The sequence below is a fragment of the Balaenoptera borealis genome (assembly GCF_965194805.1).
Source record: "Balaenoptera borealis genome assembly, chromosome: 4".
Classification (NCBI taxonomy): domain Eukaryota; kingdom Metazoa; phylum Chordata; class Mammalia; order Artiodactyla; family Balaenopteridae; genus Balaenoptera; species Balaenoptera borealis.
Genome location: NC_138861.1, coordinates 31,351,501 through 31,361,942, shown reverse-complemented (window position 1 = coordinate 31,361,942; position 10,442 = coordinate 31,351,501). Strand labels below are relative to the sequence as shown.

The window sequence follows — 10,442 nt, the reverse complement described above, 5'->3', positions numbered from 1 at the left end:
AGTTGAACTAAGACAGGAACAGCTGGCCCTAAACTGTAAGAATTTTCCCCCAAAGTGGGACATGCCACCCCCAACAGGCCCTGCATTTGAAATCCCCTAAATTGGCCCTACAGCCCCAGCCCAACCGCCACTCCGAGGCTGGTGGGATCTAGAGGGTCAGCGGCCCTCTCTTATAAGCCTGTAACTTCCAAGGGCCCCTCTGCTCCACCCTGCCCAGGGCACGGTGGGGACAGCTCCCGGGCCGCAGCCGGGGGCCCGCGGAGTGGAGCCTCCATTGAGGATGGGGAGAGCTAGCCGCGGGGTGTCAGCATGCAGCGGTGGGGACACTTGTGCTGGAGACCTTCCCGGGTTAAGGGGCCGTCTGCATCTTCCCTGGGGGCTGCTGGACTGGCTGCAGAAGTGTTTGTGGGTTTTGAGCAAGAGGTCCCCTGGTGGGCGCCTCGGTGGGAGGGGCCCTGGGCATTGCGTGCCGCGGGACTGGTGCGCGTGGGAGCCTGTGTCAGGAACCCGTGTGGCCTCGGAGCGGTCACTCGACTCCAGGGTGCTGTCCGCCGCGCTGATGCCTGGCTCCGCCGGAAATGAGGCCGAGGAGCCCGTAGCCCGAGCCCTGCGGAGGCCTGGGGAGCCCCGGGCCAGCGCGGGGTGGGCTCCCGGGCTCCTGACCCAGGGGAGCAGAGGCTGGGCGTGTAACCTGGGCGGAGATATGCTGAAGAGTGGCGCTCCCCGCTCCCCGGAGGAGAACTGCTGAGTCACGCTTTGCTGTTGGGTGTGTGTAGGAAGAGGGGGCAGGGCTGCTCAGGCTGGGTGAGGGCTCTGACCCAAGCTAGGGGTTTCGGGGGCGGGGGTCCCCAGGCAGCTGAAAGCGGTCCTTTGTCGCCTGCCTTGGAGAGGCTGAGGAAGGATCAGCGTGTTTCCTGGGTGTTCTTTCTGCTGGCAGCCTGCTGAGAGGCAGAGGTAAAAGGCTGCTGGGTTGCTGGCAGGTGCTCCAGTGGTCTGGCTGGAGCCAGGAGAGAGAGGGGATCTTGGCAGGTCCTTCTGGTCCGGTTTTCTGGAGGAAGCCTCCGTTTTCCCATCTCTACATTGAGGATGATGGGACAGGGCACTGGGCTCCGTGATTTAAAGTATTTAAAAAGCACTGCCTGACTCATAGTGGACATTTGCAAACCCTAATTCCTTCTTTATTCTGTCTCCCCCTGTTTCTCTCACAAATTCACCAGCTCTTAGAAGGGAGGAACAAGGGAGAAGTGCATAGTTATCAGAGTAAGAAGTGATGATTTTAATTCTTCATTCATACAACGCATATTTACCGAGTACCTACTATGTTCTGGTCAGTTTTAGCCCTGGGGACTGGACACAGGTCCTGCCCGTGGGCAGCCTGTATTCTAGAAGGGAACGCCGTTATGTGGATGGATCTCTTTTCCCCATCTGTGAAATGGGAGTGAATAATACCATCCTGCCTAGAGGTATTAAGGTTTCTGTGAGGGTCAGATAAGATGGTGGATGAAAGGGCCGCCTCGGAACTACAAAACTACTTGGGCGCCTGGCAGCCCAAGTATGTGGAGGACCCATTATGTGCTGCGGCCTCACAGGAGCTCCATATACCCCGCATCCCTATTTTATAGATGAAGAAACTGAGGCGTGGCCTTTGTCCACGTCCCAGATTGAATGCCAGAGTGTGGAAGGCACAGAGCTCAGGTCCTAGGGAACCTAGGAACAAGATCTGACGTTCCCGCCCTTGAGAAAGCAATAACAATAATTATTAGAATTATATGAGATTTCTGGCCTCCCTGCATGAAAACAGACTTTCGCACTGTTGCATCTTGCCTGCATTTTGTGCTCAGAGCACAGAGTAAGTTACAGATTTGCATGTCAGAGAGACTTGTATTCAAATCCTTCTTCTGACTCTTCAGGTTCTGTGCAACCTCGGACAAGTTACTAAATGTTTCTGAGCTTCACTTTCTCCCTTTAAAGGGAGGAGTAATAGTGACTCATCTTACAGCGTTGTTGGAATGATCAGTGGTTTTGCTAATTTAGGAAGCACCTGGCACAGTGTTTGGCCTGTTGGAAGCACTTAATAAATGGCACTGTTATCATTTAAAAGTCTTGTTCCTGGAGAAGCTTCACAAGCAAATAATGGATGCTGGGAGTTTGTAAAAGAGCCAGGTGTACAAATTCCTGTTCCACCTGGTCACTTGGCCACAAACACTCACAATACCCCAGTGGCTCTGATCTACTTCCTGTTCCTTAAGCAGGCAATTTTTTCTTTCTCTTGGGGTATTTGCACTGTCTATGTCCACTACCTGGAACACCCTCTTCCTGCTCTTCTTTCTCATCCTTTAGGTCTCAAGTTAAATGTCATCTTCACCAGTGCGAGTCTTGCTCGAGTTCCTCAATTTCTTCTTGTAAAATCTCAAATACCTTGGGGAGAGTTTAGGTTTTGTTAGTCATTCACACCTTAGTGTGAATTAGAGCAGCTTTTTCCCCTCTAACTCTTAGCTCAGCTCAGCTGATTGAGGGCTGTTGTGATCATAAGGCATGGAGTGCATGTCACTGTGGGGCACAGAGAACTTGGCAAGGATGGGTGAGTGTTGGGGAGAACAGTACAGTTGACAGTGGACAGTGGAAGGACCTGAGCCCTAGAGAAAGGGGCCCCAGGGATAGGAGAATGCCAAAGAGTCTCTGTTTAGGCTTTTCTCAAGAGCCAGATATGGCTCTAGGAAGGACTCTTCCTGGCTGTGTTCTCTTGCTGCAGCCCCAGGACTCAGCTTTAGGGTGGTTAAATAAACATTTTTAGGTTAGATTGAATCTACAAAATACATTCATCCTCCTTCATGCAGTAGCATTTACCAAGCACATCCTTTTCTGAGTCTGGCCCTGGGCAGGCAGTGATGGACCAGTGTACTCCCATCCCCCTTGCAGTGACTGGTCCCGGAATGGACGTGGGAGTCCTTTCTGGAGGTTGAGTGGAGAGTAGAGAGGGCTGCAGGAAGCTGGTCCCTCTCTTGTGATGGAACACAGAAGCCTCCATTGCTGCTGGCGGCCACCTTGAGACCATGGAGGGAGCCAGTCTGAAGCCAGCAACACCGTTGCTGGCAGAGCAGACAGTGAGTGAGAACGGGGGACGCTGGTGACATCTGTGGCTCCTGGATTAACCAGGCCTGATGTCCACCCCACCTCTGGGCTTCCAGTTCCGTGAGCTGTTACATTTACTCATTGTTTCAAACTTTCAACCAAGTCTCTGTTACTTGCAGCCAGCAGTACCCTGACTCGTACAGCCTTTACCGACTGTCTGGAAAACAGAAAGTCTGCCCTGTCACTCACGAACAAGATGCGAGATACATAAACCCAGGAGGGATGCTGATTTGTTTGCTTTCTGTTTTAGAAATCCTCTTTGATTTCTTTCATGCACTCAAGTCCAAGTTGCAGAGTTCTGATTTCCCCTCCTCGCATTTCCAGCCAGATGAGGTATTCCAAGATCTGGTGTCACGAGATCTGCTTTCCCGGTGGGGTCTGGAGACCTGCCTTCCCAGTGGGGTCTGCTCTGGGTCTGTAATCTTGGGCAGGTTTCTCTGAGCCTTAGTTTCTTCTCCAGGTTGTTCCTTAGATCACTTGAAACAAGGGATGTGCAATTATTTGATGCTGTAGCATCTTCTCTGTGGACTCCCCACCGTGCTTCATGAATGGAATATATTCAGTGAACTCATGGCATTGAATGGCTTGGTGTGTGTGATTGTGCCCAGCCCAGGGCCTGGGGCACAGTCAGTACTTAATAAATATTGTCCATAAATAACTATGTCTGTTCTTTAGGGGTTAGAGTTAAGACTAGCCCTTAGAACTGTCATCAGACTGGCTAACCTAATTCCATCTCCACCCCCAGAGAAATTGGGCTGAGAGGGGAGGTTACGTCTGGCAGTGACCTGAGCCAGCCCAGAAGGAGAGCGGAGAGCCAGCCTTTGATTTTTGAAATCTTTGTTCCTTTTGCTTCCACTTAGGACCACCCCTTCCATAAGTTTGCCTGGGTTTTCACGAGCTCATGTTGTCTCCACTTCAGGGAAGGAGGCTGCAGTGGGACACCGGTGGCTGTCCCCCATTAAGTCACATCACCTCTCTGAGCCTCAGTTTCCCTGCATTGCTTCCTGCCCTGGGTTGTCACAAGGTTCTCAGGAGCAAAGACCATGTGGACTCCAAAGGTCCACCCTGGGGAAGGGGTTATTGTTATCAGTTTCCCCAAACTGTCAAGGAAGCCAGCCCTCGCTTAAAGGTTGGTGCAGTCACCAAGTAGGGGTTTTCTCATTTTCTTGCTGCAAGATGGAAATCAAATGCTAATAAAATGTTTCCGCATCATCTCCTGATTTTTACTTGCTACAGTTTTTGGTTTTTATCCTTAAAGTCAGCAGAGCTAAGGGATGTTTCTCTAAGGTGTTTAGGTCTTGACACCTGAAGCGTGGCTGTATGAAATGCTGGGGCTTAAAGGGGAGGATTACAGAGTAACAATGCAGATGAAGAGGAAAGACCAGCCTCTAGATACATGTTGTTAGCCATTTGCCACAGCTCATGCCCATCTTTTTTAAATGCCCATGTCTGTTTTTAATAAAAGCTTTAATCTCTCTATATAAACCATTTGGAAGGGTACTTTTAAGCATGAGGTTATAAGAATTTTCCAGTGCTTTGCTGCAGAGCTGGTGTCCTGAGTGTGCAACTCGTGTAGGTCCCATATTCGGAAGGACCAGGAACCCTGCGCTTGGTTTAATTCTCTGCTATCCCCATCTTGAAATTTTTAGTAATTGTATCTTTGAACCCGTGTTTTGTAAGTGACATCTGATGGGACAATGGAGCACACCTGTGAACAGAAGCGACACATGCAACAAGCGATTCCACTGTTCCTTGTGCGGCTTCTGTAACATGCTTACCTTGTGTCACTTTGAGTGTCACGGAGCTCCCCAGCGTCCTGGGGCCACCAGAATTCTGCGCATAGGCACCGATCAGCATGTCTGTGGTTGCGTAAACAGGGGCACTGACAGCTCGAGAGGCCATGCTTTCCTTTTGAATCAGAACTTGTTTTGAATGCAGAAAGGAGGCAGTGACATTCTGAGAAGCATAAGGACCAAGGAACCCTATCATATCCTTTGTTACTCGTGTGACATCCTTGGGCTAGCTAATCATCGCTTCTGAAAATGATGGCACCAAAAGAAAGGGGAACATGGACAACCATAGTTCCTGTTCCCTTCAACTGTCATTCATCGAGGGTGGAGGTGTGTGCCTAGAACATGCAGGCGTCAAAAGGTGAAATAAAATGTGCCGTGTTCCCACTGCTCTGGTAAGAACAAGCTACGTACGCCTGTAGGAGCTACCAGATACGAATCGTGTAATTCAGGGATTCTGCATTCGAGTTCAGTGCTCTTCTATTTGCATTTAAAGCTGGAATGACACAACAGAATGAGCGATAAAATTCATGCTAATAATTTAAACTGTTTTTTTTCAATTGTCATTAAATAGCAAATAACTAAGACAAGTCATGGGGGAAAAAGTGAGAAAGCTTTATATTTTTGTACCTTTAATGATACTTTTCCCTGCTTTTTATCCTCTGCATTTTCACTTTGCACTGGGCTCCACAAATGCTAGAGTTGGCCCTATTTTGCTGTAGGGAGGAGGCTGGAATTCCTGGGAGGGTGGAATCCTTGGCCCCGCCTCTCACCCCCTTGGCTTTTGTGATTGGTGGAATTGGTGAGAACCTGTCACTCATTGGACAATTTTTCTCTGTTGGGCGGGACTATAGTATTGAAGGTCTCTGCTTCACCCCTACCCATGGGGCCCCAAGAAGAAGCCTATGTTTCCCTCATTTCAGAGTCCAGCCTTTAGACCTGTCTCTCCCCACAGGCCCAAGAGGAGGGACAGTGGAGTAGGGTTCCCTAGCTCATTCCCCACCGCGAGTTTACCATTAAGAAAGAAGAATTTTTTTGATTTCCTTCTTGTCCATCTTCCCTGTGTGTTCTCAAATCGTAGCAGGGAAGGGGTGTGTAACTGGTTACCTCGGCCCCGCCCCCAAATTCCATCATTTTATTGGCTGCACACTCTTCCGGTGATAGATGTCATAGTTCAACTCATCACCCCCGATTGATGGATAACTAGGTTGCTTATTTTCTTTTATAACTAACACTGAGGGAAGGAATGCTATGTGTGTAGGAAGACACCCTATTCCCATCCCTCCCCCCAAATCTGGAATAATTTTCTTCAGAGAGAGTCCTGCACATGCAATTTTACGTAAAAATTATGAACGTGTTTAATGTTCTTGACACACATTGACAAACTATTCTCCAGAAAGTTTCTCTATTTTACCTCATGCTGATCAGCATTAGGTATTCTAATTTGTTTGACCTTTGCAAATATCATAGATGAAAAGTATTTGTTTAAATTCATGTCTGAATACCAATGAGGTTGAACATTTTTCCCCTTTTGTTCAACAGACATTTACTGATCCCCCTTAAATGCCAGGGGGAGGTTAGATGCCAGACGTACAACATTGAAGAACAAGGTCATTCATGCATTCGTTCATTCAACAAACATTTCTGGAGCACCCACTATGTGCTAGGCACGGAAGAAACCCATGTCTCTGGGCAGGGAGAGTGAAGTGGGAGTGAGAGGAAGGAGGGAAGAGAGCTGAGGCCAGAGCCCCAAGGTTCACCAACATCTAAGGGACAGAGAACGAGAATTCTTGGTGGCCACCCACGTGGGAGATAAAACAGGAAGGCTCTGGAGTCACAGAACCAAGAGAATCCTGGAAGGGAAGGGAGGGAGGGGGTGCTGGCAGGAAGAAAGCTGGATCACCCAGCCTCAAATGCTGCCAAGCCACCAGGACAACGTTGGGAAGCGTCTCTCAGGTGCCCACACCCACCCAGCACCTGGTTCCCTTGGATTCTATTTGGTGATGCCATCTCTCCATGAGCCTTTATAGTCTGCACCCCTAGTTCTCCCCGTTGGCACGCAGAATAGGTTGCTCTCTGTGACCTCCTCTCCAGGAAGGCTCCTCACCCACCTGACACCCCCGCCCCAGTCTTCCTGCCCTGGGACAAATGCTCCAGGTCCCAGAAGGCACCATTTCTAGAGCTCCATGCTCCTGGTTTCATTTTGTGGACACAGGCCAGGCTGTGTCTTTGAAACCTGGGCCCATCTCTCCCAGGATCTTGGATGCCAGTGAGAGAGTGGGCTGCCTCAGGATGGAGTCTGGAGTTGCTGAAGCAATCTGCCAGCCCCACAGCACCCTGGGGTGTCCTGTTAATTAACCTTGGTCTCCTCACCAGTCAGCCCTTGTGCAAAATTACTCACCTGGTCTTCAGCATTAAATAATTATGAAACGAACATAATAGCCATTATTATGATCGACCATTTACTGATGCCAAATGTGATACTGAGTGCCTCATATTATTGGATCCTCACAAACCCCGGTGTGTGTGTGTGCATGTGTGTGTGTTTTACCCCATTTTACAACGGAGAAGACTGAGGCTTGGGCACTTGCCCAGCGTCACATGGTTTGTAAGAGGCAGAGCTGGGGTTTGAATGCCGGCCATCTGCCTGCAAACCCATCCTCCTAACCTCCGCATTGCCTGGTTGGACCAACAGGGAAGGGACAGGTGGCCCATTCAGTTCTGGTTCTGCACCCAGCTTCAGAGGGTCTCGCAATTTGAACCCAGGGCGTCCTGGCACGGTGCTCACGCTAGACACGTAGCCGCACTGCATCTCTCCTAGCCGCATGTGGTGAAGGTAATCCACATGGGTCAGTGGAAGAAGGGATCCCGTCCACCGCATCAGTGGGGGAGATGATCACAGTTCTATAGAGGACAGGTGCTTTGGCACTAAAGGGAGTGGCATTCACAGGGTCGGGAGTGATGGCGTGCTGAGACACAGATTTCTAGTGCATTCCAGGCAGAAAGAATAGCATGTGCAGAGTTACACGTGCTTGTCCCTTGACAGCATCTGGGCTCCTCTACCTGAGCCCAGGTTGTAGTTGCCAGCCTGCCTGGGGACCAGGGCCCACCTGGGGCCTCTGTGCTGCCCAGGATGGCATTGCCTCCTTGCACAGTGGGATCCATTGTCCTCCAGAACCCTGGGCTGAATGGCACATTGAGGCAGAACAAAGGCTGCTCAGAGGTTCCGGCTGCCCCAAGCAGGGATGGGATCTCCAACTGCAGATCAGGGCCTCCTGTGAACCAGCCTGGCCTCCTGCATCCTCCGGCCCCCACGCCCTGCAGAGGTTGCAGCCCTGACCCCTGAGCTCCGCTCCCGGGCACGGCTGTGAGCCTTTGGCAGGTTCTTCAGCCTCTGAGCTAGTCTCCCCATCCCTAAAGGAGAGGGTGAACTACTAGCCACCTGGGCTTTTTGAATTAAGTGCAATAATGTGCGTATTGCACTTACATCTCAATAAAAGGGAGCTACTTGTGTTGTCATTATCAGCTTTTGAATTTCCTTTTATAATTTCAATAAAGTTTTAATGAAAAGCTTCAAACATCTACAAAAGTAGAGAAAATAGTATGTTGAATTGCTCCTCATCCATTCCCTCGCTTTTCAGCTGCTCTCAAGATTTTGCTGTACTTTCTTCATTTACTTTCCCATCCTTTTGGCTTAAGAATATTTAAGTAAATTCAAGACTCCTGTCATCTCACCCCTACATCAGCAGGCATCTCTGAAAGGTGAGGGCATTTCTTGCATAACCAAGTACCACTATCTCACCGAACAAAATGAGTACGAATTTCTTTCAATCTAAATTCTGGTCCATCTTAGTAAGTCAACTATACTTCCATAAAAAATAAACAAACAGGTTGATTGATTCTGGTTCATCTTAGCCATGTCTCCAGTTATCTCAAAAACGTCTTGTTATAGTTGGTTGGTTTGACCCAGGATCTAAAGTCCTGCATCTGCATCTGCTTGTTCTGTCTCTTAAATCTTTTCTGATGGAGACCAGTCCTCCATCCTGACTTGATAAAGACATTTGTTACTGTTTCGTAAGGATTACAGTTTCATCCCCACAGTCCGTAATCCCTTTCTGAATCCCAGTTGCCTGACGGGACCGGATGCTGACAGGTGTTTGCCTGGATCCTGGGAATCCCCTGGGCGTGCCCCTCTCTTTTAAGGACCCCTCCTCACCACTGATCAGCCGAGAGATCCTGGGCAGGTTGTTCAGCTGTGCACACCATCTCCACCAAGAGCTACCCAAATTGCAGACTCATGAGCAAAATAAATGGTTTCTGTTTGAAGACATTGAGTTATAAGGTTATTTGTTACACAGCGATAGGTAACTGGAATAGTCATAGATCCCCGAAATTGAATTCCCAGTACTGCCCGGCTCCTTCTGAGGCCCCTTCTCCAGCTGCTGTGCTCTCTCCTAGATTCTGTGGCTCCCTCAGGACCTTCCAGTAACTTCCTTCTTGCTTATGTTAGCCTGAGTCAATTTCTGTTCCTTATAACTAAAGAACCTTAATTCCCAGTCCCAGCCAGGAGGGGTGACTCAGCTCAGATCATAAGACAGGACTGGAACCTGGCCTTTCTGAAACATTGGACCTGGAGTCCTGCCTCATGAAACATCAGCGGATATATATCTTGGACATGCCTGTTTCCTCTGTACACAGCTCAGCACCTGGTACCCACCTGGTGCCCACTAGGTGCTGGATAAATGTGTGTTTGAATGACTGAGTGAACAAATGACACATCTTCAAATCTGACCCCAGAGTAGTCCAATTTTTTTTTCCAAATGCCACGCCTCCACCTGCCGATCTTCACTTTGCACAGTTCCAATGTGTACGGATTTCAGTCACCACAGTTTTGTTCAATAATGCCAGTCCCGCAATCACATAGCCCAGATTTCAGCTACCACAAAGTGGTAACTGTGAGTAATTGCATAAAGCAGAAACTTCGCCACTCACTCTCCAGCCCACAAATCACTAAGTAAATAACAGATGAGTATTGTGATCTGAGACCAAGTCACTTCTTTCAGTGTCTGTCTCTGGTTGGTCCCTGAGTATCTGTTGGTTCACACATAGACAGCAAAGCATGTGGTGATGTTGCCTCCTTGTTTCCTGGTGATAAACCCACATGACATTTTACAAAAATGGATAGTCAAAGGAGGAAATTTGGCCCACAAAGACGACGCTCAGAAAAAAAAAAAAAAAAAAAGGAAGAAGAAAAGTAATAATGCTGACAGAGAAATTTGGATTGGATGTAAATGGAGTTATAGAGGAAACTGCTGATTCTGGGAATGTTGAAGCTGTGACCATTCGAGACTCTTATATGCAGCCAGGGGAACTAAGTAACTAAGTCAAGGTGAACTTATTGACATAAATGAGAGAAGTGCCTGTGACAGAAAAAGTGAAGATGTCCCAGGGGAGGTGACGCTGGCAGCACACTTCATGCTAAAGGAACTCTTGAAGATATTTCACAGTGTTGGAAGTGCA

The 10,442-nt window shown here is 48.9% G+C and overlaps 1 protein-coding gene across 6 annotated transcripts in view; it reads left to right on the top strand.

The window, feature by feature from the left end:
- The window catches only part of PPP2R2C (protein phosphatase 2 regulatory subunit Bgamma), a 164,978-nt gene that overhangs the window by 988 nt on the left and 153,548 nt on the right, over positions 1-10,442 (top strand). The window lies entirely within an intron of this gene.